Raw genomic sequence first — 24980 nt, 5'->3', positions numbered from 1 at the left:
CTCACAAGAAGCTGACTGATGCTGCAGACAAAGCCTGGAGCAGCACATAGAGCTCTTCTGTACTGCAGAGTCCCTCCATGTCACTTCAAATGAATAAAGAGCACACGCGTGAACATTCAAATGAAGTGAAGAATCCACGCTTTATTCTTTGGCTACAATTGTCAGTCCAGTTGCCAGAATTCCTCTGCAGGAATCTGTGGCCGCTTGCACTGTGCTTCCTCTGCTCGAGTTCCTTGTTGGACTAGAAACAACAACAAACTTCTATATATCGATTCTAAATGTCATGCTGCTAAATCTATCTGAGGGAATTCCTGGGATTCCTTGCAGGACCCCATCTGCTATCCCATCCTGGAACACCCCAGCCCTGACACATGGCCAGGAGCAGGGCAGCGATGCAGCCTCTCCTCATTTAGCAAACGGCAGCTCGTTGCTGGGAGGATCAGTTACAGCTGCCACACTTTAATGAGCTAATGTAAAACCTTTAGCTCAATCTCCCTAATTGCATTTAAAGCACTATATATATACATATATGTATAAATCTTCTAAAATAGCTTCCACATGTTCTTCCATTCCAGAGCCCTCTTTAGTTACAACCCCCTGAGATAAGCGAGCTAAATTCTGCCGAGATGTGCATCCCACCGATTCCCACCACAAAGCCCAACTTGACTTAGGCTCCAAGCAAAAAGCTGTAAAAACTCATCCTAAGCAGTGACGTGTAAACAGACAATAAGTAAAAGGCCTCAAGGAAATGCCGAAGGAGATGAAGCCTTGATCCTGGTTGTTGCCTCTCTGCTGCTCCTTCCATAGCTCCGAGGAGCCAGCCCTGGCCAAGCTCCCATGGGCTTCCCTGGATGCGGGCCCTGAGCATCTCAGCTGAGACACACAGGGTTTGCACACAGAGCCTCTGCCATCAGCCAGAAATTAAAATAAATGGGAGTAAAACTTCTCTTGCACCTAATCAATAACAGTAATATTACTGGGAGAATAAAGACCGGAAAAGACAAAAATCTCTTTATCTTTCTCTGAAGACTCTATCAGCTAAGCAAGGCCATAGTTCATTAATAGCTACTGAAATTATCCCTAATTTCTCAGCTGTATTTTATGCACTATCATCGGCATTTTAGTCAACAGCATTATCATCCAGGACAAAATACAGTTTGTGATAATGTCCTTGGGTAACGAACACACCAAAACGGGCGGTAACGAAATTGGGAAGCAGCAGCATGACCATTTTTCTGTACCCCCTGAGGCAGTGCTATGACAATACCTGCCACTCTTGGTAGCTCTCGAGGGGAGGCCGATATTCCCCCTCTTTTAGTGAGACTAACTTCCATCCACACCAAACAAAAACAAAAAAAACCCTTCATGTAACCATGGCATTTCTCAGTACAGAGTAACTACCAAGTTTAATACATCTATTATTTCTTTCCAGAGAAATCACACCTACTTGGATGCCACCGTGACCAAAGACCAACACAAACAGCGGGTGCTCCCCTGTTCCTATGAACCACAGGGTGCTTTACACTGCTTGGAAGAGTCACCAGAGGACCACCCCATCTTCTTGGGCTCTACACCTTTGTTTACACCCTGAGAGAGCAGCAGGAGTCATCAGTCCGGCCAAACGTTTTTCAAAAGAAATGGGATGTAAGAACGTGTTCTTTCGATAATCCCACAGAAAGAGCCAAGACTAAAAATTCGCTCTAGATTTCACAGCGTCTGGGAGTCTTGCAGCTATTCAGACGTGGTTTCTATTTAAAGAAAATGAAACCTTCCCCTGTTGATAACGTACTATTATCAGGTATCAGCGGCTCCTCCGTGCCGCCCACACACACACACTGGAAGTAATTGAGAAAGTAGCTGTTGACAGATCGCTGTGTACGGGGGGATAATAGACGCCACCGTCATTCGCGTAGGAAAAGGGAAGCTGGAGCTGTGACAAACCAGTGTGGCACTGGCTTCTGCTGCTGGGAATCACACTGTCACTCCGACTTTGTGCAACTTAGCTCATAGTTGTCAAAACAGGCGTTCGCTTATGTACCTGCTACAATAAAATTAGTCAAAATCACATCTCCTCCCGTAGCACTGGAAATACTTTCATATCTAAATTTTTCAGCCTTAATGCAAACATATTACTTTTTACAGACATTACAAAAGACTAGAATAATGTCATGATGCTTTCTATAATGCCATATCTGGGAAAAAAACGCTGCCTATATGTGTGTGTCAGTGTACAAACGCATCACTTAACACTCAAGTAAAAAAAAATATGAACATTTTAAAATCTTGCAAAACATCCAACCTTTCTCCTGAAGCCTCAAAATCTTGTCACACAGCTCATAACCAATAGCCATCACAGGGAGCATAATATCACTTTCTGAACCTTGGACTTGAAGGAAAATAAATTTAGAAAAAAATAAGAAAGAAAACAGTTGGATAGTCTTCAAGAAGTCATTGGAATATCACCACCCTTGAGGGAGGCCAACAGAACTCACCGTCCGATTTCAAAAATGAGAAGGTGACTCTCAACTCAAGTTAGATGGATGACTTGCTGCCCTCTGGCAACTTTTTAGGTGGCCTACAGAGAGCCAGGGAAAAATAGCGATAATATACATGCACAGTGGAAAGGCAAGTAAATATTTCAGGGGGAACCCATTGCAGATAGGGAAGTTCTGTTTAAACCAACCGAATATATCAACATGGCCAACCTTTCTTGTATCTTAGGAAATACATCCTGTATTTGCCAGCTGGCCAAAAGCAAGAGGATCTATAGCACGAACCTCAGCGATGGGAAGGAGCCCTGGAAGCAATTCACAGCAGGGGATGCCAACAGCTCCCTGCATGTCCCACCTCTCCAGGTGGGTTTGGGTGGGCTGTGTCCCGTGGACACCTCCGATATCACTCCTAACAGCCCGGCCAGCTGGCTGTCACCCCCCGGCCAGGGTTGTCGATCAACCAGCACCGCCTGATATTCTCACATGATATCGTCCCGGCTGTGAAACCACATCCAAACTGCAAGAAACCAGCACGTGGCAGATTAAAATACAGCCAGAGCATCCCGTGCGCTTCCTCGCACAAAGTAGGTGACCCATTTTCCACACCTATTGTTGGAGCTTTTCATTTTCTAACCTTTCCTCTTGGCATGGCACAGGGGAGAGCCCCGCTGCTGTTCTCCTACAGTAATGGGCTCATTCCGCAGCCACGTGCCATAAAGCTATGTAAATTCTTAGTCCTGCTCCCACTCAAGCTAATGGCAAAAGCCCTGAGCGTTTGGAGGAGCCCAGGACCTGGGTTCAGCAACCTCCTGCTCCAGAGCAAAGAAAGCGCTGGCTTTTTAGCGAGCCTCTTCACACACAGAATACTATTCAAACAGATTTATGATTTTTTGAACGGGTGCCTTCAGCTGGAACCTCAGAGACAAGTGCAGAGGGTTTATCTAGTCGTAACAAAAGCCTCATGGCATTTCTTAGATAGAAAGAAAACTGAGTTTAGCAATTATTCATAGCCTTACATACATTCTTGCAGACAGTCAAGCTGACTTGGCAGACTGAAGCTAATTGGGTTTACAGTAGAATGAAGCTTTGATTGAAGTGCCTCTCAAAAAAAAATAAAGAATATATTACCTACACCCCCCGACACCCCTGATAACATTACTCCTGAGTATGTAAAACAACCTCCCCACATATTACCAAAGAAGAAATGCAGAGATTTTTATTGCTTTACCAAGCAAAGACCCACAAGTGAATAATTCTGGACTGTTTGATCTGCTGTATTCTGATCCATAATTTAGTGGCTGCAGAAGGGCTGCGTGTGGCTGACATTTCAGGCTGCTTCTGAAGTTCACAAAACCCCTGCAGTCACCGGGGGGAGGGACCCTGCTCGGGAAGCCAAAGTGGGCGCCAAACAAAAGGTGAGTGGGAAACAGCTCCAAAGCTAATGCACAAAAAAAACTTGTTACAAAAGAGAGTGGAGAATGGAAATTTATGTGGCTTCGAGTTTACTGAGTAAATAATTCAAATTCTACCATGGTGATTTATGAAAATAAAAAGACTAAAAAGACATTTAACGAGCCCAGCAGGCAGCAGGTGCTTCTATTTTTACAAGTTAAGAGCAAAAATAAAAAGGCAGGAGCTTTTGCTTCACCAGGCTTTTTTCCTGTTTCATGGTTACAGTTTAAAATAAGAGCTCGAGTGTGCTTCAGGGATATGCTACACTCAGCAATTTTGCTACTCGAGAGAGGGGCACACAAACGTTTCTGTCACTCTTTATGCCGTGGGTTACGATTTCCACTCAACCACACGGAGAACGCTTCCAGATGTTCCTGGGAATTAAGGATTCTAGGGAGGTTTTACAGAAGTGACATAACCACCTACAGATTTCAGAGGAGAAGACTTTTTGCAACAGCCTGGTGTGGGACAGCACTCGACTCAAAGCTGCTGTTGACCATGCGCTCTTCAATCATAGAACCATAGAATGGTTTGGGATGGAAGGGACCTTAAAGACCACCCAGTGCCACCCCCTGCCCTGGGCAGGGACACCTCCCACCAGACCAGGTTGCTCAAAGCCCCGTCCAACCTGGCCTTGAACCCCTCCAGGGATGGGGCAGCCACAGCTTCTCTGGGTAACCTGGACCAGGGTCTCACCACCCTCAGAGTGAAAAATTTCTTCCTCTTATCTAGACTGAATCTCCCCTCTTTTAGTTTAAAACCATTACCCATTATGAACTTCTATTTATGAAATTATGTCTCATCACCTTTCTGTATGAAGTTGTTTATAGACAACTAGCGCAATGGAGATAAGATGACTTTGACTTCAAGCTCAGGCACCTTGCTGGGCATCTTTTCATCCCCTCAGGGGCAACCATTTAAATGCAGCCACATTTAGGGGGCAAGAAGCAGCCAGTGTTAGTAAAAATAAGCTTAAAAAAAAAATCACAGAGAAGGAAGCGCTGAGGTAGCAGCCCCACTGACCTGAGCAACCTCTGGCAATGTAGAAAGGAGCCGTGCCGCCCATCCTCCCTGCCACTTAGTTCTTCTGCCTGTCTTATTTATTCGATGGTCTCAGAAGAAAATCCAGTCTTTAAAGCCGACGATCCACCCATCTGCCAGCTTTATCCACCAGCAACCAAGGGGCCAGGCTGCGCCACATGTCGACACCTTTCTTCGTTGACTCCCATAAGGTTCATTGTGTGAAAATGCCTAATTAAGAGAAGAAGATGAGATTTTTAGGAAGTAAACCTTATGACTTCCCGTGGAGGGAATGTGAGCGGCAGCACTAAATCACAAGAGGTGGTAAGTACGGGCAGAGAGGCGACTTTGAAGGTAAACTGCTGCCTCAGAGTGTCGTGAGCTCTCAAGAGGTTTAGACTTCAAAATTACACATTTCAGGCACCGCACATTTGCAGCCTGACAGCAGGATTCCCCCGGCGAGGCTGGGGAAGGATCCTTGCCGTCCTGCGCACGAGGCTTTGTCAGATCAAAAAACCCAGCAGACAGTGATTGCAGATCAGAGGAGCTTACGGCTATTAAATCCAACAATTTGCCACTCTCCAGACATAAACCGGGATAATTCACTCCACACGCGTTAATAAATAACCCTCCTTCTTCAAGGCAGCCCCACGTGCGACAGATGGACGGACCACAAATTCAGATCGGTTTTTCTGACAACACGTAAAACATCAAAATATCAAAAACTCCCCTGAAAACCCCCAAACAACCCCACGAAAAGCTGCGGCAGCAGCCAGAGGTGTAGCCCATACACTGTGCAATGACAGACCACTGGAGCCGTGGCCAGCACTACCAACCCAGCCCCTGCCACCAGCGTCACCCAGTATGCCCAGTCCGACTGCTGCCACGGGCCCTTGCACACACCCCACGTCCAGGAGGGTCTGCCCGTGTGGTTCCCCCTGCTGAAAAAACACAGCCAAGGGCAGGAAAAGGGGCTGTTCTGGTTATACTGGAATTGTCCTTTCCCTGCATAGATGTGCTGCAGCTCCTACAGCCCGTGAATGCCCTGCCCGGACACACAGAACAGTCAGAGATCCCAGCGAGGGCTGTTCTTCCTGCTGTGTATAACTCTGAACCACCTCGTGACCTTGAAAAGAGAGGGAAATCATCTCGTAAGACTATTTAGCAAAAGGGCAAGAGAGAAAGGAATAGACATGGTCCAACGTGCTTTCTCCCTGGCGCTGGAAGGACAGGGAGAGCCTTCCCACAGGTATTTTTGTGACCCAACGAGGATAAATCCTGCAGAACACTTTAGGAACTCCGCAGAAAGTCAGCAAGCTGCATCTCCACCAGCTGTAAACTCCCCGTGTCAATCTAAGGCAGCAGAAAATACAGCCCTGCAGTCCTTGTAAGAGTGGGTTTTATCACCCAATTTAAGCAGCAGCTCAATTAGCTGCCTCGAACACCTTCACTTGGGCGCTGGGCTCTGCTGGGCGCTGCAGCAGAGGGACGGGGGGGACACGGGGGACCGTCCCGGGGTCTCATTCCCCACCATCAGCTGCGCAGTCACCAGCGGATGTTGCTGCGGCGATGGGAAATCATTTGGCCAGCATTAAAAATAAGGAAATAAACTCATTTTTATGACACAATGCATAAAATGCCCGGCTTCTGCTGGGAGTCTAAATTTGGCCTGTTTGGTTAATTTGATGGGATGCCATGAGCGAGGGCATGATTTGAAACCACAAGTCATTTTTCTCCTTGGAAGAGTGGATAACTGAGTCTATTAATCTGACAATACATTTAAACTGAGTTATTGTGACAAGGGACTTCCATTATCCATTTCATCTAGTTGCAAACTGTCAGAATAAATCTCAGGGGGTTAGGGAAAAAAGCTGCCTTCCTTTGTTTGCTGTTTTTCTATGCCACAACAGTTTAGATTTGGTTCACTTTAACTCATGATACTGTATAACTGTACGGGGGGAAGCTCACAGAGAACCTGGTATGGAAAATATAAACTTTATGGTCAAAGTTTCTTTTTAAAAAGGAATCAGAACATTAAAATTTGACCACCCGGCAGTACCTTGGCATTGACTTCAGTGACCCTTTTTCTTATACATTTTAGGGTTTTTTTGAACCATAACTGGTTCTCCCTTTGGAATCAATTAGCAAACACCTTTGGAAATTAAAAAGTGCTTTCCTAAAGCTCTGTTTTTTCTCTTGCTTGTAAAGCAAATTGACTCAAATAGTTAAAACTCTTATAACCAGAAATGAATCAACACAAGGCATAAAAGAGTAAACAATGGTATCAAGCTTAAGATGTCAAACTGCAATTCAGAACTGGAACTCAATTTTTTATGGCTCTTCCACTGACTCCTTAAGCATAGGGCAACTTATTCCCCCATCACTTATGCAGATGATATGATATGACACTTTCTTAGTATCTATTATTTGCTTATTTTTGTAACTAAACCTGTTCTAGTAGAAGACCAGTAGTTATTGATGTAACTGGCCAAAAAGTCTAGTGGCCAGAAAGGTTGGAGCCGCAGCGCCCAGCCCCTACTCTGCTGCCTTGGGGGAAGCCAATGTCGCTCAGGACCTGTAAGAGACATGTAAAATGCGCAATAAATTCATGTAATTGTGTAATTGCACACTCATGTTCACGGATATGTGTGGATGAAAGCAGGTAGGTGACAGCCCGCACAGAGTTGCCTGGGGAGCTCACTTTTCTCCGGTCCCCAGGGGCTGCATCCCTGGCCAGTCCCCCACCGAACAGCATCTTTGAAGGTTTCCTCCTGCAGTAACAACACTTTAACCCCCGTCTCGTACTTTGTTGGCAATTAGTCCCCATAAGTTTCATTTCAAAGCCACTGTGAGCTGCAGGAAGCCCAGAGAGTGGCAGATATATGCACAGCAAAACCACTCCCCCCCCTTTAATTACATCCTTTACAGATAAATATTAGTTTTGAGAAGTGAATTTTAGAGGTTTTTAAGAAATGCTAAAAGCTGGCTGTGCTCCCATGCAAAACACATGCATGAGCTCAAAAACCAAGTGCACCAGAGGAAAAAAAAAATATATCAAACCTACGTGTTTCTGGAGGGCAGATAAAACCCACATTGCTCCCCGAGCAAGATACGCCAACCTGGATATACACACACACACTTGCAGGTTTTTAAATAAAAAGCAGCTGCACTCTTAAGATTTGGCTGAAACAAATCAGTCCATCCCATCCCAGTACATAAAATATGTGAGATCCTGAAGCCAGGGGCAAGGTCAAACGGAAAAAAACCTCTATCCATCTTGAAATCTTTTACATGTCAGCTTAATTTCTTAAAAAGACCCTGCTAAGAAATAAACATTGTGACTTCAACTACTTTTAGTTCTACCCTCTCAGCACTATTCCTGTGAAACAATGAGGACTCTTAATTCATGATCTTCCCCAAAGTCATCGTTTGGTCTCAGGAGGTGGTCGGAAGCTCAGTGCAAAATGTCAGTGTCACAACTTCACAGCTCGACGCTGGCTTTTGATCAGATCTGGGAAGTGAGAATAGATGCAATATGCTCATTCCTTTACTGTGACTGCAGAGTATTCATTAGTTTTAATTATTTTTTAGGTTCTAGGGGGAACCATTAAAAAAATTAATCACGAATGGAAGGAACAGCAGCCGTATGTGGCCATAAAAAGACAATAAAGCATTTTAGGATACACACTTGTTATGATTTACACTCAAAACAGGACTAGAGGTAGCATATGGTGATTGCCATAAAGTACATTTATTATAAAAACACAGAGATTTATCTCTGAGCTCGGCTGCATGCAAGAAGTTGCATTCACTTTAACTTACATTCAGATTCTTCTAATACCGCAACTGGCTTTGTGTTGTTTTTTTTTAACCGAGCCAGGTTGCCACAATCCCCAGTTTGTTGTCCCTATAAACATACCCTCTAAACAGACTTTCTTCTCACCAATTCCAGCTGGACTATTCACGTGCCTGGATGCAGGAAAGGTTTAGATTTAAGTCAGGTCCTGGTTCCCCAGCCCCCTGCTCTTCTCCTGCAAGCGGTGAAGGCACCACCGCTGACTCCAGCTGCCCAGGACTCTCTAATTTGCTTTGCTTTAATTTCAGCATCTTAAACCAAGTAAATGTCTTGGGTGATAATTACTATAAACGGGGTATTATTATTTACTGTAAATAAGAAAAAACAGTATGTAAAATTATTACCTTAATTTCTTCTTGCTGACTCAGTATGGCAGGGAGGAACACCAGAAAAAGCAGATATTTACAGCATAGACGTCTTCAAGAAGGCAGCACAAATATTACGAAGTATTCCTATTAAAATCTGGAAATAATAAAAATTTTAATATATATTTTTACAGCTTCCATGAGGAATAGGCCAGGATACACCCCGTATGGGAGCAGAAGACACAGGGTCGGCTGTACCTAGGGCCAGATAGAGAACAGGGCTGAGGTCAGGATCATCAAGGGGATGATCTTTAAGGTCCCGACTCCAACCACTCTACGATCGACATTGCTTATGCTGTTTGCACTGACAAAGCAGCACACGAGTCTTCCCTGCCAATGCAGACCAAGATTTCAATGCTGTCCTTTCAGGATTGAACCATTAAGCCATCATATCTTCCTAGTATATAAAAAAAAAAAAATAAATAAAAATGGTCCAATGCTGAGGGTACCTACAGCCCCACCGCTTGTTGTTTCTGGTTTATAGTTTACTCCTTTCCTCTTCAGTCTGATCGTGTTTGAAGTCTGGAAGACAAAAAGGTCAAAGTTGTAAAATAACTGCTGTCTCCTTCTCCTTTCCTTCCCTCCAGCTCCAGAAAAATGCAAGAAGTGGGTTTCCGATTTTTTCAAGGAAAGGTAACCATTCTACCTCCTCTACCTCATCGTTTCTCTAGAGGCAAGAAACATTTTACCATCCCCACGGAGATCCTTCTCCTTGTCTTGCAGTGAACTTCCTCACACTTAGGTCTGCTGCCAGAAGACTGCAAACAGAGCTAATGAAACAGAGCTTGAAAACCATCACATTTAGTCTCTCCTCCCCAAAAAAAGCCATACAACCAGACTAAGCAACATATTCCTTCCTTGAAAGTGGTTGAAATGAACACTATGGAACGCTGAAGATTATTGATGCTTATTTCAGCCTGTGCCACGCTGCTTCTGTGAGGTGCTGTGAAGCTCCTGGTTGGTGCCAACACAGAGATAGCATTAAAACACACAGGCAAGATCCTGGGCTGATGTAAATCCCTGTCTCCAGTGGATTCCAGTGACTCCAATGGAGAGTGGGGAGTGACAGGACTGGAATCCTTGGGCTGCGCTGGAAGAGAGAACACCTTATTAACCATCCCCTTGCTGCTTCTACCCTGCACACCCGCTCCCCAGGCCGTAGAGCATCACTTCACCAACCAAGGTTTCACCAGTACTTCTTCGTGCTTTTTGGATACCTCTGGGACGAACACATCCAACAGCTGGGGCAGGGAATCATTTCCCATCCAAACTGGGCAGAAACACTTACTTCTTTTGCACAGAATGACTCATCTGCAGAAACAGCGCAGTTGTTGGGGCTAATTCAATGCAGCTTCTATTGAATTGTGGAGAGGCAATACAATTATTTGGAAGGTCTGAAAAAAGTGCAGTGATAGATATGTTTATGGAAAGTACATCAAAATAAATCACTTCTGATACAATTTTTCTTCCTCTGACATAATTATAACCATCCTTAAAATAATGCGACTTTTTTTTTGAATGGGGGTATTTATTTCAATTAAGTGGTATAAAGTATCAGATCCAAACAGAGCTGCAGGCAAAGGATTTGGTTATTTAGAATTATTCTGCATTAGAATTACACTGGCTCTATAGTTCTATATTGTACTCCGACGTTATATGAAATTAGGCACAACAGGGAGAAAGAATCAATCAGTCCTGGCTAAGGAATTGAGATAATAATGACTCATTTGACGGGATTGCTCTGGAAAATTAATAATGACGGTGGTAATTACTAACCTGGGATAGCTGCAGTGCTCATTATTCTCCTTTTACTCTATTGAATGTTAAGTATTATGAAGACATTTGTTAGGAACACTGAAAGCCTGCAGACAAGACTATCACAGACAAGGACTCTCCGAGAGGTCTGAAATCTGTCCTCCTTTTACACTCGCCAGGAAATAAACCCCAAACAATTGTAATATTTGATATATGGCACAGAAGGCGGCAAATAAAGTATTATTTTCAAGAGTCAATGTCTTGCAAGCCTGGTCCGTTGCTGCTCTGCTGCCTTTGCTCACCCGAGTTGAGGACCCGGCCCCATCACCTCCTTTGGGGAGGGAAGAGTTGATGCATCTCTGAGGATCCCATCATTTCATTAACCGTTTTATCACCTCTGTGTCAGCCATCACTCTTCTTGCTGACAACAGCTAAAAGCGGTGCCTTTTACAGCCCATCAACCCCACTCCTCCATCAGCGAGACGCCTCAAAGTCAAAGGGAGCAGGTTCCTCCTCAGGGCAGGAGCTCCTGGCCAGGGAATGAGGAGACACCGCAAGCTGAAGAGCTCACCCAAGGCATGTTGGGGATAGAAAATATTCTTTAATAGAACCAGAGAGAGAGATTAGACTCTAAAAAGCTGAGAGCGACTAACAATAAGGATGTCGAGCAGCTGTGCTCTCAAACATCTGTTCCACGCCCCACGGAGTGCATTGCACGACTTATTTATATTGTAAGTGGATCAGCAGAGGGTTTACCTTCTGTTGAGCAGCAAGCGATGGAACTGCGTGCCCTGTAACAGGGAAGAGGAAAAAAACCAACCCAACAAGTTCTTCTTGGGTAGTGTTGAAGGGAAACAAATTTCTAGTTTTCTGAAGGCGGCAGTGGTTTCTCAAAGCAGCAGCTCTCCTCCTTGACTGAGGGATTCTGGACTCCTAGACAACTTTCCTAATTACTCCCATTTTTCTGCCCAATTCTTTTTCCCAGCTGATTGAGCCCAAAATTGCTTCAGCCTTACAAAATGGACTCTTTTAATGCACCCTGTACACATATCACTGATTTTTTCACTTTAATCCCTTAGTGACCACCTTGCGTTGTATGCTAACTCCATCTTTTCGTGTCAAGATTGCCAAGCATGCAGTTTTTCCAGAAGGATTCATGAATTTAAGAATCTCATCTATAGATTTTAGAAAGTCGGAACACCTTTTAGTCCTAGAAATGTAAGGCATCTATTCAAAGCCCCTGTGATAAGGCAGCTTTTCCCCCTCTGTAGCTGGCCCTACCATTCTCCAGGGGGCTATAACGTTATTATGGGGCTCCCACTGCACCCCCAGCCCCCCAGGCTCAGGCAGCAGCTAAAGCTGGTTTAGCATCTCGGCCTCGCCCCAGCCTCCTCTCCTCCACTCAGTGCTTGGATAATGTGGTACCCAGGCACGCCTGAGGACACACGAGGGGACTTTATCCCATGGGGATGCTCCTCTGCGTGATCCACCTGATCTGCTCTGCTGCCGGGATTTTTACAGGCAGGGACATCCCACTGGGAAAGATCAAAGCATTGTCCCTCGTAATACTTAAACCTCAGCGAGCCACTACTGGGAAAAGTCAAGGCTTTTTTATTTATAATTGTAGCATCATTAATGCCACTTATTCTTTAGGATTTTGCCTTCTTATTGTTACATTAGATTGTTTTCAAACAAGGCAAGAACAGTGATATTCACTGAGTGCACAATTTTATCAAATGTCAAGGATGGGGGACACGAGCTCTGCTGGGGTAAAGGAAGATGATGACAATTTTTAAGTGCAGTCTCTGCTTTCAGGCCTCTTGTTTAGCTCCTTGGCAAACCCACTGTTACCCAGGCTTGTTGCTGCACCGTGCATACACCCAGTTACTCTGCTACAGCATGGAACGACAAAAGCAATCCAGCCATACAATTCAAACGATACACTTCTAGTTTAAAAATCCAGTTTTCTTTTAAACCTCTTTTCCCCTGTTGCCAGGACAGATCCTGCCTCCTTAATGATACCGAAATCCATCCTCCGGAGGAAGCGGGATTTGGATCGCTGCTCTCCAGGGTCGGTGTCACTGCATCAAATGGTTTATTTTATTAATCTGTGCAGGATTGAAGAAATACCCAAACCGGCTGCAGTTGCAGAGCTCCCCTGCTGCGTTAGCTCTGACCACTGCCTGGACATGTGAAAAATAACCATAAATAGAGCTCACCTTGCGCATCCCTCATAAGGGGATTTCATGGTATTTTAGAGAGGAGGTCAACAAAGTTAAATGAGACGCATAAAGTCAACAAGAACGCAAGAATTACAAAGGACAACTTGCAACCATTAGGCCACCAAGACAACGTGACCACAGATCTGGCTACCTGTCCCCAGAGCTAGCAGGTCTCTGTCGTAGTGGCTTCTGGTCCCATAGATAACCCCCATCATGCCTGGGTGCCAGCAGCCCTCCATAAACCATTTACAGGAATCGCTATGGCAGTGGCACTGGCCTTTCCTGAAGGATTCAAGCTCAAACAGAGCTTTCCCAAAGAACTGAGGATACACAGACATGCTGGATGACAAGCTCTTTTGAGCACCTCACTATAAGCATCAGTGTGGAGCTGCCACTTACCAAACACTTCTCACCATTAGTTTTCCCAACAGGAAAGGGCAGATTTGAGAGTCTGACTTTAGCTACGAGTGCTAAACGTTGAAAATAACTGGCCTGAGTAGGTGGGAAATCCATCAGTTTGAGAGCGGGGATCCTGAAGCAAGGATGAACAGAACTGTTCCGCAGCACAGACGCCTTTCGCAGCTTATCTGAAGCACAGCAACACGCTAAATCTCCGTCTCTGCTGGCAGCTGTGCTCAGCTTAGACTGAAATAGTCATTTATACAGTCACCTCCACCTGGGAGGATGTCACCTGCAAGCACATTTCAAGAGCAAGCCCAGATTTAGCAGGCTTATGATCCTGACTGACTAGAGCACTTCAAATGATCCGTGTCTGCTCTGTGCATTTCCTTCTCCAGCGTAAACAAAGGTACCAAATTTCTGTTCAAAAGTGCATGCAGGCTCAGAGTTAATTATTGTAATTATCAATTGAACAGACTCAGAATGCTAATCTATTATAAAGTGGTCTGTTAATTGGTGTTAAACTGTCATTAGCCTGCCATTTCCCATGTTATCAAGCTGACCTGGAGCACAGCGCGGTTGAAAAACCAATCCATTTCTCATTTCTGGCAAACACCGACTGCAGATTTGAAGAAAAAAAAAAAAAGTACATACCTGGAATTGCAATTACTCTAACAAGCAAAGGAAAACATCATTCTGCTGCTTTAAATTACAGGCTTTTTTACTACATGTAGAACTGTACTTGTATGTACCTTTCCATGTAGTGCTTTTTGCCTCGCTGCCTCCAGCGGTGCCCGTGATGCTCTGCCCACAGCCCCCGACCCCCCTGGTGCTGCCGTGGGCTCTGCCAGCTCAGGCGCTCATCGCTGCCAGCACAAGGACTCGATTCCCAGCTGCACATCTGCTCCAGGTGGAGCACGAGCTTTCCTCCTGGTGCCAGAAGCCTTTTCCACCATCAGAGTCTCCATTCCTTGACCCACCAAGCACAGCTTCCGTCCGCTCCTCCTTCAGTACCGCTGGGGGCTCAAGACCTGGTACCTGCAGGGTACCAAGCATCCAAGAACAGCGATGATCAGCATGTCGCCAGCCCCATGAATCACCCAAAAAGCATCCAGAGCTGTCCCTAAAGAGGTTCCAGAAAAAAAGAAAAAAGGACAGGTCCCAGGCTTGTCTCTTCCACTCAAAAAGTAGCTGCCTTCAGCCAGTCTTTGGGCTTTAATTTATAGAAGTGGAGACAGAAGATTGGCTTAGTCGCTTCTCGGAGGTCAGTGACGAAATCTGGGTGCCCAGCAGGGCAATGAACTTCCACTTAAACCTGCTGCAAGTGGGAGAGACGGTATTTCAATTTCAGACTATCACGAGGGAAGGCAGCACTGTTGACTGCTCTCGCTTCCCCAAAAGTCATCGCCAAGGTGGCATGAACCTGCCAGAGCATTTCTCAGGGCTCTCACCTGACTGACATTTATCTACACTAACTTTTCTTTCTTTTTTTTTTTTTATTTTATTTTATTAAATAACCAACTGTAAAAGTCCAGGGGAACTTAAAATGACCTTTATAAAATCCAAAAGCGATTCATTGTCTGAGACAACTTCACCATGGAGCAATCTCTGAGATACTTACTCACCTGCACGTTGCCTCCCTCTCCCTGTGAGGGCCACTGCACCCATCCCAGCACCCCTGGCCAGAGCTGGAATAGGGGAGCAGTGAATTTTCTATATGCAAATCAGAACCTCTTGGTACTCAGGTACTTTTAAAATCAGGTCTAGGATATTAGATAAGGGGGAAAAAAAAATGCTCAGATTCAGAAAGCCTGTGGAAATAGTGACTTGCCATTTCCTGAGACCTTCTACCACGTTTTAGCAATAACTAGGAAAACAAAGTTTTGTCATTTAGGATTATCTCCAGTTCTCCTTAGTTCGTACTCCTTCGCCAATGCACAGTTGTTGTTCTACCTTATTTATATCCTTTTGTACTTTCCTTTCAGAATCCTTCCATCACCTTCCTTTGCATGTTGACATTCTAACCAGATCACTGCAGAAGTACAAAAAGGAAGGAAATGAAACTTTTAGTGCCATCAGTAATAAACACAGGAAGTTTCTGGAAGTAGGAATCCATCTACTTCAATGCCTTTCACTACTGATGGCTATTATTCCTCAATTCAGGCCTGAGACATCTGACTATTTATCACTTTCTCTCCTTACACTGGTGGAATACCCAAGTATACCTGCATGAGCCTCATTTCTCCTCCTCCTCAAAAAACTTGCTAGTCGTCTTCTATTTGATATCCTTTACTGCCACACAGATGCTCACCCACAGGAAATTCCCATTTATTTTATTCCATGAGACCCTGTTACATTGATAAACTGATCCATGGGGCAACCAGCCATCCCATTCCCTTTTCTTGGTAGCAGATAAGCTAAGAGGCCAACATCACTTGTGTGCAGAAAACATAACCCCAGAACTGCCCATCCAGCAACAGGGCTTCTTTGTCAGCGTCTTCCACCTGAACTGGAAGGTTAAAATTAAATTAATTCTCACAGCCGACAGATACCTCTTCAAGAGCCCCAACGCAGATCATCAGTACTGTCTGTCAACTTCTAGCTCTCCGAATAATTTTCTCGGCAGTAGCTGCTGCATAAAACTCATATAGGTATGTAGGACTTTTACACATTGCACTCAACATTTTGCAGTGGTACCACTGACCACTTTTTTTTTTTTTGGCAGGAGATTATAAAACCATCAGTCCCGTCTTTTTCTCAGCCTGCCCTGTCACAAGCAGAATTTATTGTTGCTGGGATACTGTCACCAGGACATTCGCTGGACGTTTTGCTTTGCTTATCTTTTACTCTTCAAAGTGCTACATATTCTCTGTCTTTTATCTCCCTCATTGTTATTCCACCCATTGCTTACACCTTTACGGTTCCTCCAGTCGCCTTCATGTGATCTTGCTGCCTTATTTTCTGCCGGTGACTTCAAATTCTGCTTGAGTGCGTGTTCCTTTTACTGCACTAAAGGAAAATAAACCTCTACAGATGGAAAGCTACCTCTTCTGCTGCTTGGGAAAACGGACTCTACAAGCTTTCCACTAGAGGAATCACTTGGTGAGGCTTGCAGAAGACTGATGAGTACGATGTCAAGGATAGCTGTCAAAATGAGAAATGCCCATTATAGCTCCCTCTACACTTCAAAAAATCTTGTCTACTTTTACTTCACTTTATTGATACTCACTGACATGGTCCACAACGGATGTAGAGATGGAGGAAAGACCAAAGGCAAGTTTTTGCTATTTCAGGAGATCAAGATCTTGTTCAGCATACTCATTCAAGCGAGTGGCTCCTCTGAGCACCGTTCTTGTAGAGAATGAACAAACGAGTAAAGAAAAAACATCACTGCATTGATCTGTAATTTGTCCTTAATTACTTTAGGATTGAAATAAAAATGAAAAGATTTCCACATTACTGTTAAGAAACTGTTTTAGTACAGGGAAAATAATTAAAACCTATCCTTAATGTCTTGGGATGCAATGGACTGATTGCTAATGACTGTTCACAAGTGCCAACAATGATATTCATGGAAAAAAAGGAAGACTGGAGAATGCCATGAAACGGCATCTGAGCATTGTTTCTATTTTCTCAATCTTTCAGTCAAAGACGTGCAGCCTTTCTTTAACAGAAGGCAAGCAAAAAGCACAGGGCTCTCTCATTTCTTGGATGGTTAGTCAAGACTTACTGTTCAGCAGATGCGCACAAGGAGGGTGTTTCTTCTGCACTGAATAAACATCTTTCCTTACAGACACTTGCTTTTGATGCTCAGCCGAAGTGGCCTGTTGGGAGATCAGGACAGAGAAACCCAGATGACTGGCTTGCCGCTTCTGTTTCCTTTGGCAAGAAGTTGGGTGCTAATTTAAAACAAAGCGTTGGCTTTTTTACGGGGTGTGTGGGCTGGCAGCCTTATGCTTGCAAAGGCATGCAAGGCTACAGGCAATGCTTTTCTTCTTTGCTTTTTTTTTTTTCCCCTTTTAAGTAAACGCAAAAGGTCTCTTCTTTTTCATCAATGTAAATGCGGTGCAGAAGTTCCCAATTAGTGATTGTGCCTCAGCTCCTGTTGAGGGTGATGGCCAAACTCCTAAAACCACATTGTTTTATGACTCTAAGTACCAACATTTTTTCCCCCCACATCAAGAACCCACATCTAGTGGTGTCATCTGTTCCATCGGAAACTCACGTAAGGAAGCCACATCTACTGGAACAGCCCAACCAACCAACTTTGGCCCTTACCATGTATTTCTGATTGCTCCCTTTGCTTTGCTGTTATTATAGTGTTGCCATAACTTTTCTTTCACATATTGAAATCATAGAATCGTAAAATCATCTACATTGGAAGGGACCTTTCAGATCATCTAGTCCAACCATCAACCTAACACTGACAAAAACCATTGCTAAACCATATCGCTAAGTACTACGTCTACTTGTCTTTTAAATACCTCCAGGGATGGCGACTCAACCACTTCCCTGGTGGTGATGAAATGATAACCGAATAACACAATTTGTACGTCCTAGGAATCTGTAAGAATTGCTGAATTTTAAACCGATCCTCTCCAACTTGGTCATTGCGATGCTGGGTTTGGCACTGCAAACCAGCACCAGGCTGATCTGAGCAGTTTCTTTGTGCCTAGGGCTCGCTCATGAGTGGCCTTATCAGGATTTGTCCGTTTGGATGGAGAGCAAACGGAAGCATGAATGTGCAGAGGGCTATTTCTCAGCAGTAATTCCCTTCCCGGATGCTCCTGGTGCAAGGCACTGAAATCGAGCTTGCTCACTCTGCAAGCGGAGCAAACGCCCTGCCCGTATCAATCCCTCACAGACACCGCGCTCCCTGCAAAAACAACAGAAAAAAGGCAATTGAGTTCCTGGGGGCGAGAAGGGGGAGTCATCTTCTAAAGAGCATCCTTCTCCATTCGCTCTCCATGGGAAATAGCTCTCTAATTAAAGCGTTTGGTAAGGACCTGCCTTGCCTCCTGCTTCCTCCTGGGGTGAGGCGAGGACAGGTGATGGTGGCAGGACCTCCTGCTCCATCTAACAAGTGTAGACCTCCCAGGCTGAGACCCACCCCCGGAGATGGATAGAAAACAGCATCCAGAAGCAGATGAGGAGCTGGAGATGACCGGGAGGGCCCTGGCAATCACCAGATTGACTAATTGCCTAATTCACTCGTTTTCCAACAACACGAGTAGACAAGGAGCCCGAGTAAATTGCTGGGGCAGATTATGTATAACCCTTTGCTGCGGGCAGGTTGTAAAACTACAGGCTAGCTTTCGAGAACTGTCTGGCCTCCACAATTACATTTTTTTTCATGTAGTAATTTCCTAATTAACAATTTCTCCCCTTTGAAGACCTGCACTGTCAAATTGGCTTTTTTTTTTTTCTATTCTGACAGCAGCAAAATTATTTATCCCATTTCCTCCCATAGAGTTCACTTTATGTTCTAATGAACTATGGTAAGAAGAGACCAATACAGGAAAATACACAAAAGTTACCCCCTGCCCAGATCAGAGAGAAATTTCTTATCTTTGACACCTGCTGGCAATTAATCCTTTGCATGCTTGAATTTACAATTAGTAGCCCTCCTGTAACGGGACTCCAGTGTGCGATACCAGCTGCTGCTCAGCGCTGCCCTCTGCCTCCCCGGGCTCCCGGAAGGGGCTGAATCCTGCTCCTTTATTTTACAGCATCCAAGGAGGAAACTCCTCTCTCCCCAGTATCCACAAAGGGGGCACTTGGGCACGCACCAAACCCCCTGTTTTTATGCACCGTGGGTTTTACATGGATCTGCCTCGTCGGTGGGGGACAGACAGATATTTTCCTACAAAAAGGATGTGGATTGGGATCTCTCGGTCCTCCCACGTGCCTCCACCAGACCCCCTCACGTGTCCTTCAGCCCATTGGGTTGTGCTTGCAGAAAAAGCCTCTCCTCCTCTCCCAAGGTAGTGACTGCTTAAGTTATCCCACCTTAATTGCCAATTTTTCTGCTCAACAGGCAAAATCGGCTTACCTTATTCGCTCCCTTCTGGCCCTCTCTGATGAAGGCTCTTTCTCCCTGGCTTGTGACCACCCAAACCCAGTGACCTGCTGTGTTGGTCCTCCTCCAGAGCTCCAGCCTATAAAGCAATGAACAGCTACAATAATCGCATCCTTTAGCTACAGATTTTTTATTTATTTATTTATTTATTTTTAAGTTTGCTATGGAATCTGGAAGGCCAAGGAACCTTCTATAACATCAAATTAACTTGCATTTAAACTTCTACCCTATCAAGTACTCGGTACAGATTTTTCAATCCAGGGTTTTGTTGGACTGTAACAATACCCTGATTTTGCCCATCTGAAATTATTTCTGCACTACATACAATGAGTCAGCTCTGCACAGTGCAGAGAACTGAACAGAAATACTGTATAGAAATACTGTAAAGAATACTGTTCTTTGAAGCACTACTGGCATTTGAAAGCCATTTAGTGCTTTAAAGAACAGTACTTTATTAAGTATTTCAAAGGAACTTTGAAAGTACTATTATTTCTTATTTTGCTATTAAAACCTGCAAGTTTGAAAATTCATCATTATAGGACCTTTGATGCAAAAATCTATGAATAAAATAAATTCTGAAGGCTATTTTCACACTAAGTTATATTAAAACATTCCTTCATCTCCCTTATTAATTTAATGCACATCTCCGAAAGCATCTTAAATATTAGGAATAATATTCTACTAAATAATCCAAACCCCCTATGGCTTCTTGAATTTTCTTCCATTAACAAACTGTGATATTTCTCCCTGCTTCCTAGTGACCTTTAAATAAACTTTTCGGGTTACTAATTAGCATGATAAACAATAGATTCCCATTTCACGGGCAATTTCACGGTCAAGCAACCCACTAGAGACAGGCTGCACGCTCTGCAATATTCATATCTGCAGCAAGCATCGCGGCGTCTCTGTAAAAGACATTTTCTTTCAGCAGTATCTCTAGGAACACGTGTCGGTGTGGTTTTTGCTTAATTCCCGATAGCTGAGCCTAATTCTTTCGTTAGCATGCCTAAGATATGAGAGGAGTGGTCTCACACGGAAGGGGAAAGATGTTTTAAAATTCACAATAAGGGCAGCAAATGGCCCGAATGGCAGCAGAGCCCGACAGCAGGGACAGTCGGTGTGCCGTCGAGGAACAATACCCACTGCACCACTGTCGCAGCCAATTCCTTATCGTTCTGCTCTCAGGGCAAGTTCCTCTTGTCTCTTCTCAATTATGCTTCATTTGGTTTTATCACAAAATTTAATTTGAAGCAGTTGCTTTGCAGATGGGTTAAAGCATGGGTTGGTGGGTTTGGGTTTTTTTTGTTTGTTTGTTTGTTTTTTGTTTTTTTTTTGTTGTGTTTTTTTTTTTTTTCTTCTTACTTTTCAAGCAAGAGAAGACGAAACGGTAACTGGGATGGTATATAAAACCAGACCCCGTTAGGGTGTAGTGTGGGAGATGATCATGGTGGGAACTCTGCACGCAAGGAGTGGTTTGTATGTCTGTGTACGGGTATTTCTGCCCGACGAGGGCCACGTAGCTGCCTGGCTTCCTCCCAAAAAGCCTTAAAGGACTCCAGCTGGTGCCACCCCCCCGCCCCAGGGCTCACTCTGTCACCGCCACCAGCCACGGTGGCTTCCTCCCACTGCGAGGCGAGGACAGCCAGCATCTGTGGCACCAGACAGGGAGGGGGAAACACCTCCTGAAATTTCAGTGTTGCTGTTCAAAGCGGGGAAAAAAAAAAAAAAAAAGACCACAAGAAAAACCAGAAAGACCCAAGCAAACAACAAGTCACAGTGCTGAAGTACAGAAGGAGATCTGAAGAGGGGCTTGTCTCCCCGCAGGTCAGCAGGATGACTGGATGGGAAAAGCAGGGGCTGAAAAAGCAAGCAGAAAGGCAAGGGCAGGGTGTTTAAGAGGAATAAGCACTTGCTGCCAGCTGGGGAGACTGTTCCTAGTCTCATTTTTGCCACTGACCTCAGAGGAGGACTTAATTTAGGAGAACTGCTACAATCTCATCCCATCACAGAATGGTTTGGGACGGAAGGGACCTTAAAGCCCATCCAGTGCCACCCCCTGCCCTGGGCAGGGACACCTCCCACCAGACCAGGTTGCTCCAAGCCCCCTCCAACCTGGCCTTGAACCCCTCCAGGGATGGGGCAGCCACAGCTTCTCTGGGCAACCTGGGCCAGGCTCTCACCACCCTCACAGCAAAGAAGTTCTTCCCCACATCTCATCTCAATCTCCCCTCTTTCAGTTTAAACCGAAGGTCTGAAATAGGAAGGGGAGGGTTTGGTGTCCCATATTGGCACGAGGGAGAAACACAAACAAACCTTGAACACGTTGACCGTGATCCAGGCTGAGAACACACGGTGCTTGCTGCTGCCTCTTGTGCGGCAGGAGAGTCCCACGGGTGGCCACAGGAGCAGGGTCCCCCAGAGCCCACGGCCAATGCACCCGGTGCCCCGTGGCTCTTCAACCGAGTTCATGAGCAGCAGAGAATGGGAAGATAAACCCTGTGTCAACAGCAGCGATGCAAAAAAAGAAGAGGAAAAACATTAAAGAAAGGCCTGTTTGGTGAAAACCAGGTAAAAACTGCAGGTACAGCAAGGCAGGTCCCCTCATCTCCCCCCATCCCTGCCTCTACCAGCCAGTTGCCATAGAAACCTGTTACTGCACAGCTCTGGGGCCCCAAATCCTGCAAACCTCCAACTGATGCTTGGGAAACCCATCCCTCCACACCGTGTTCTGGGAAGGTCTGCCCTTCCCTGCGCCAGCTCCGGCTCCCGGAGCGGGGAGAGCTATAGAGCGCCGAGTTTCCTACATCCTGTTTGTGCTACTTATTTTAAGTGAGTTACAGGCAATCTTTCATTTTATATGTGTGCCCATATATATGAAAATAACATTATGTGCCTCATTTTCTGGGAAGATACTTACACCGCAGCACGCTAGATAAAGAAAATAGTGTATTGATGGAAAAGAAATAACAAAATATTAAAGGAAAATCAATAAATGCTTTGAAATCTCATCCTTCAGCCTTACCTAACTTCATTTAGGCAGGCAATAAAGTTCCCACGAGCTCTGAAGGCAGGCATGCTGCGGCGCTGAGCTGACCGCTCTTACTGCTGGCACGAGCTGGAGAGAGGAGCAGACAACCTTCTCGGAGAGATCAGCACATTCCCAGGGCCTGGCATAAAGCACTAAAAAGAGAAGCTGGTTTTTTTTTGGTTTTTTTTTTAATTAAAAAAAAAAAAAACAGGCCTATATTAATCAACAATCAGCATTCATCTGGGCACCTGCAAAGCAGCCCGTTACACTGACTGTCCCCAGCTGTGATGCTGCTCAGGCTGCAGCAGAGGCAAAGGAACCCCCCAACACTTTCCTAATTGTTCAAGTAAATAAACCTTAGCTTGTTTTACCTTTTTCAGCTGGAGACGTTCGGTGTCACCTCCGTTTTCCAGGGGAGGAAAATGGGGGGGAGCGGGCAGGTGGGGGCACGCTGGGTTTCTGCCACCCTCTTTCAAAATGCAGGAGAAGCTGCTGTCATTAAATGCTTTTAGAGAGGCCCGTTCTCTTTCAAAAGTGGGTCCAGAATTAGGTTAGTAAGTCGATATTTAGACACAAGATGATGTGCCCTGGTTTTCCAAAGTGCTGAATACCCAGAAGTTCCCTTGTGGGGCTTGAAACTTTTATTTTCAGCACCTCGTTTTATAAAAAGACCATCTGTAACAGCGAGCTCGAGCTGCCATGTAATTAATTCCAAGTTACATAAGCCATTCATGAATAAGCATTATTTTCCATATATTAAACTTGCAGAGACAGGTTTCAAAACTGAATTGGTATTTAGGGAGGTAGGCCTCAGAAATTATCAATTAATGCTCCTTGACATTTTATAAGTATGTTAATTTATATTAAACCTACTGCAGCTAACTTTGCATAAGATAACTCCGAGCCTCAGTCATAAACCAGGAAGACTTATGCAGTTCAGGAGCATTATGGCTGCTCTTTATCATCTTGCTTGACATAATGCACATTGTGCATGCAATGCGGTGAAGATAAACACATATATAAAGCAGGCAACTACCTCAGTTCACACAGACTATCATATTTATGACCATTTGCAGAGGCTTAATATAATTCATTTACTCTAGGTGCGAGAGTAAATACATCATTATAAAGCCAGGAGCCAGGCTGTGAGAGGCAGGTCTCGAGATCTGCTGCCATCCAGCCGAGTCGGCAAAAACTCCTTCCTCCTTGGAGGGGTGGCTGGTGGTGGTCGAGGGGAAACGGATGGGAAAAACTGGGTCCGGCGCCGCTCGTTGCTGAGCAATGCAGCCAGGACACAGCAAGAAAAGGGTTAAACGTGGCTCCAGAGACTGAAAATCCTGCTCACCGGAAAGGAAGACATTCCCCACCTCAAGCGGCCACTTGGAGTGGACCAAGGCAGAATGTTTCTGCAAGGAGCCGGGGTACTTTGGGCAGGGGAGGGATGGTGCAGGTATCCACCACGGGCACAAGAGGATGGAGAGCCAGGTTCGACATGAATTTGAACACGGGTATCAGAGCAGAATACAAGAAGGTGTCAGGGGAAATGCGGGAAGCATGTTCCCAGGGCTGCTCATGGAATACTGTGTGATTCCCACTCGGGATGTCTCCGAGCAGCTGCTGCTGAGCTGGGTTTGCTCCGAATCAGCATTTTGGGGGCCTCCTTCCAGCCCCACAAACACCTTTGATGAATGATGGGGGACCGCTCACCCAGACACTTTGCCCGTTGACTTTGCCACTAGTATCAGTACATCACATATCACTAATCAAGGGCAATTAAGACCTAATTACTCCTTCTCTGTCGCGCTCGCTGCAATCGCTCACAGCAGTACGAAGGAGCAGAGGGCGGGCAGACAAACCTGCCATTTGGATTTCCCATCCTTTCACACCTGCTTTGATCTGATGCAAAACAGGGCAGGCAGTAAATCAAACCAGAAAAACCATCTGACCTCACAGATTACGAGAGGATGTACCACTCAAAACGCGGCATCTTCCAGGTTCTCAGTTAAACTGGTATCAGCCTGTCTTCCCTGAATCCCAGAGACAGGCTGGACAGGCACGTACCTGTGACTTGACAGCACAGTTTCAGATGAATGTTTAGTAAATGTAGGTTTCAATAGATGTTTCCAGAAATCGGAAACATTTTGGGGCTATATCTTCAACAATCATTGTCTACTCTATTCCGTAACGAATATGAGTGATTGCTTTAGGAGATAAAACACGTGCACAATTTTCCTAAAAAAGATCATAGGGAGTGATAAGAAATGAATTATACAAACACAGGGAGAAAACCAAAAAAAGGAAGGTTGTTCTAC

At 45.0% G+C, this 24980-nt stretch overlaps 1 long non-coding RNA gene across 1 annotated transcript; it reads right to left on the bottom strand.

Moving 5' to 3' along the window:
* Positions 1–15965: 15965 nt before the first annotated feature.
* LOC141467891 (uncharacterized) lies at positions 15966–22904 on the bottom strand. Its single transcript, XR_012463336.1, has 6 exons — positions 22663–22904; positions 21954–22136; positions 19614–19719; positions 17292–17385; positions 16791–16912; positions 15966–16705 (listed from the first exon to the last, which is right to left on the bottom strand). It is a non-coding gene; the product is annotated as an uncharacterized lncRNA (long non-coding RNA).
* Between the last annotated feature and the right edge of the window lie 2076 nt (positions 22905–24980).

Source organism: Numenius arquata, chromosome 8 (genome assembly GCF_964106895.1).
Source record: "Numenius arquata chromosome 8, bNumArq3.hap1.1, whole genome shotgun sequence".
Classification (NCBI taxonomy): Eukaryota; Metazoa; Chordata; class Aves; order Charadriiformes; family Scolopacidae; genus Numenius; species Numenius arquata.
The sequence above is the reverse complement of the archived record's forward strand: the minus strand, read 5'-3'. Positions and strand labels throughout refer to the sequence as shown.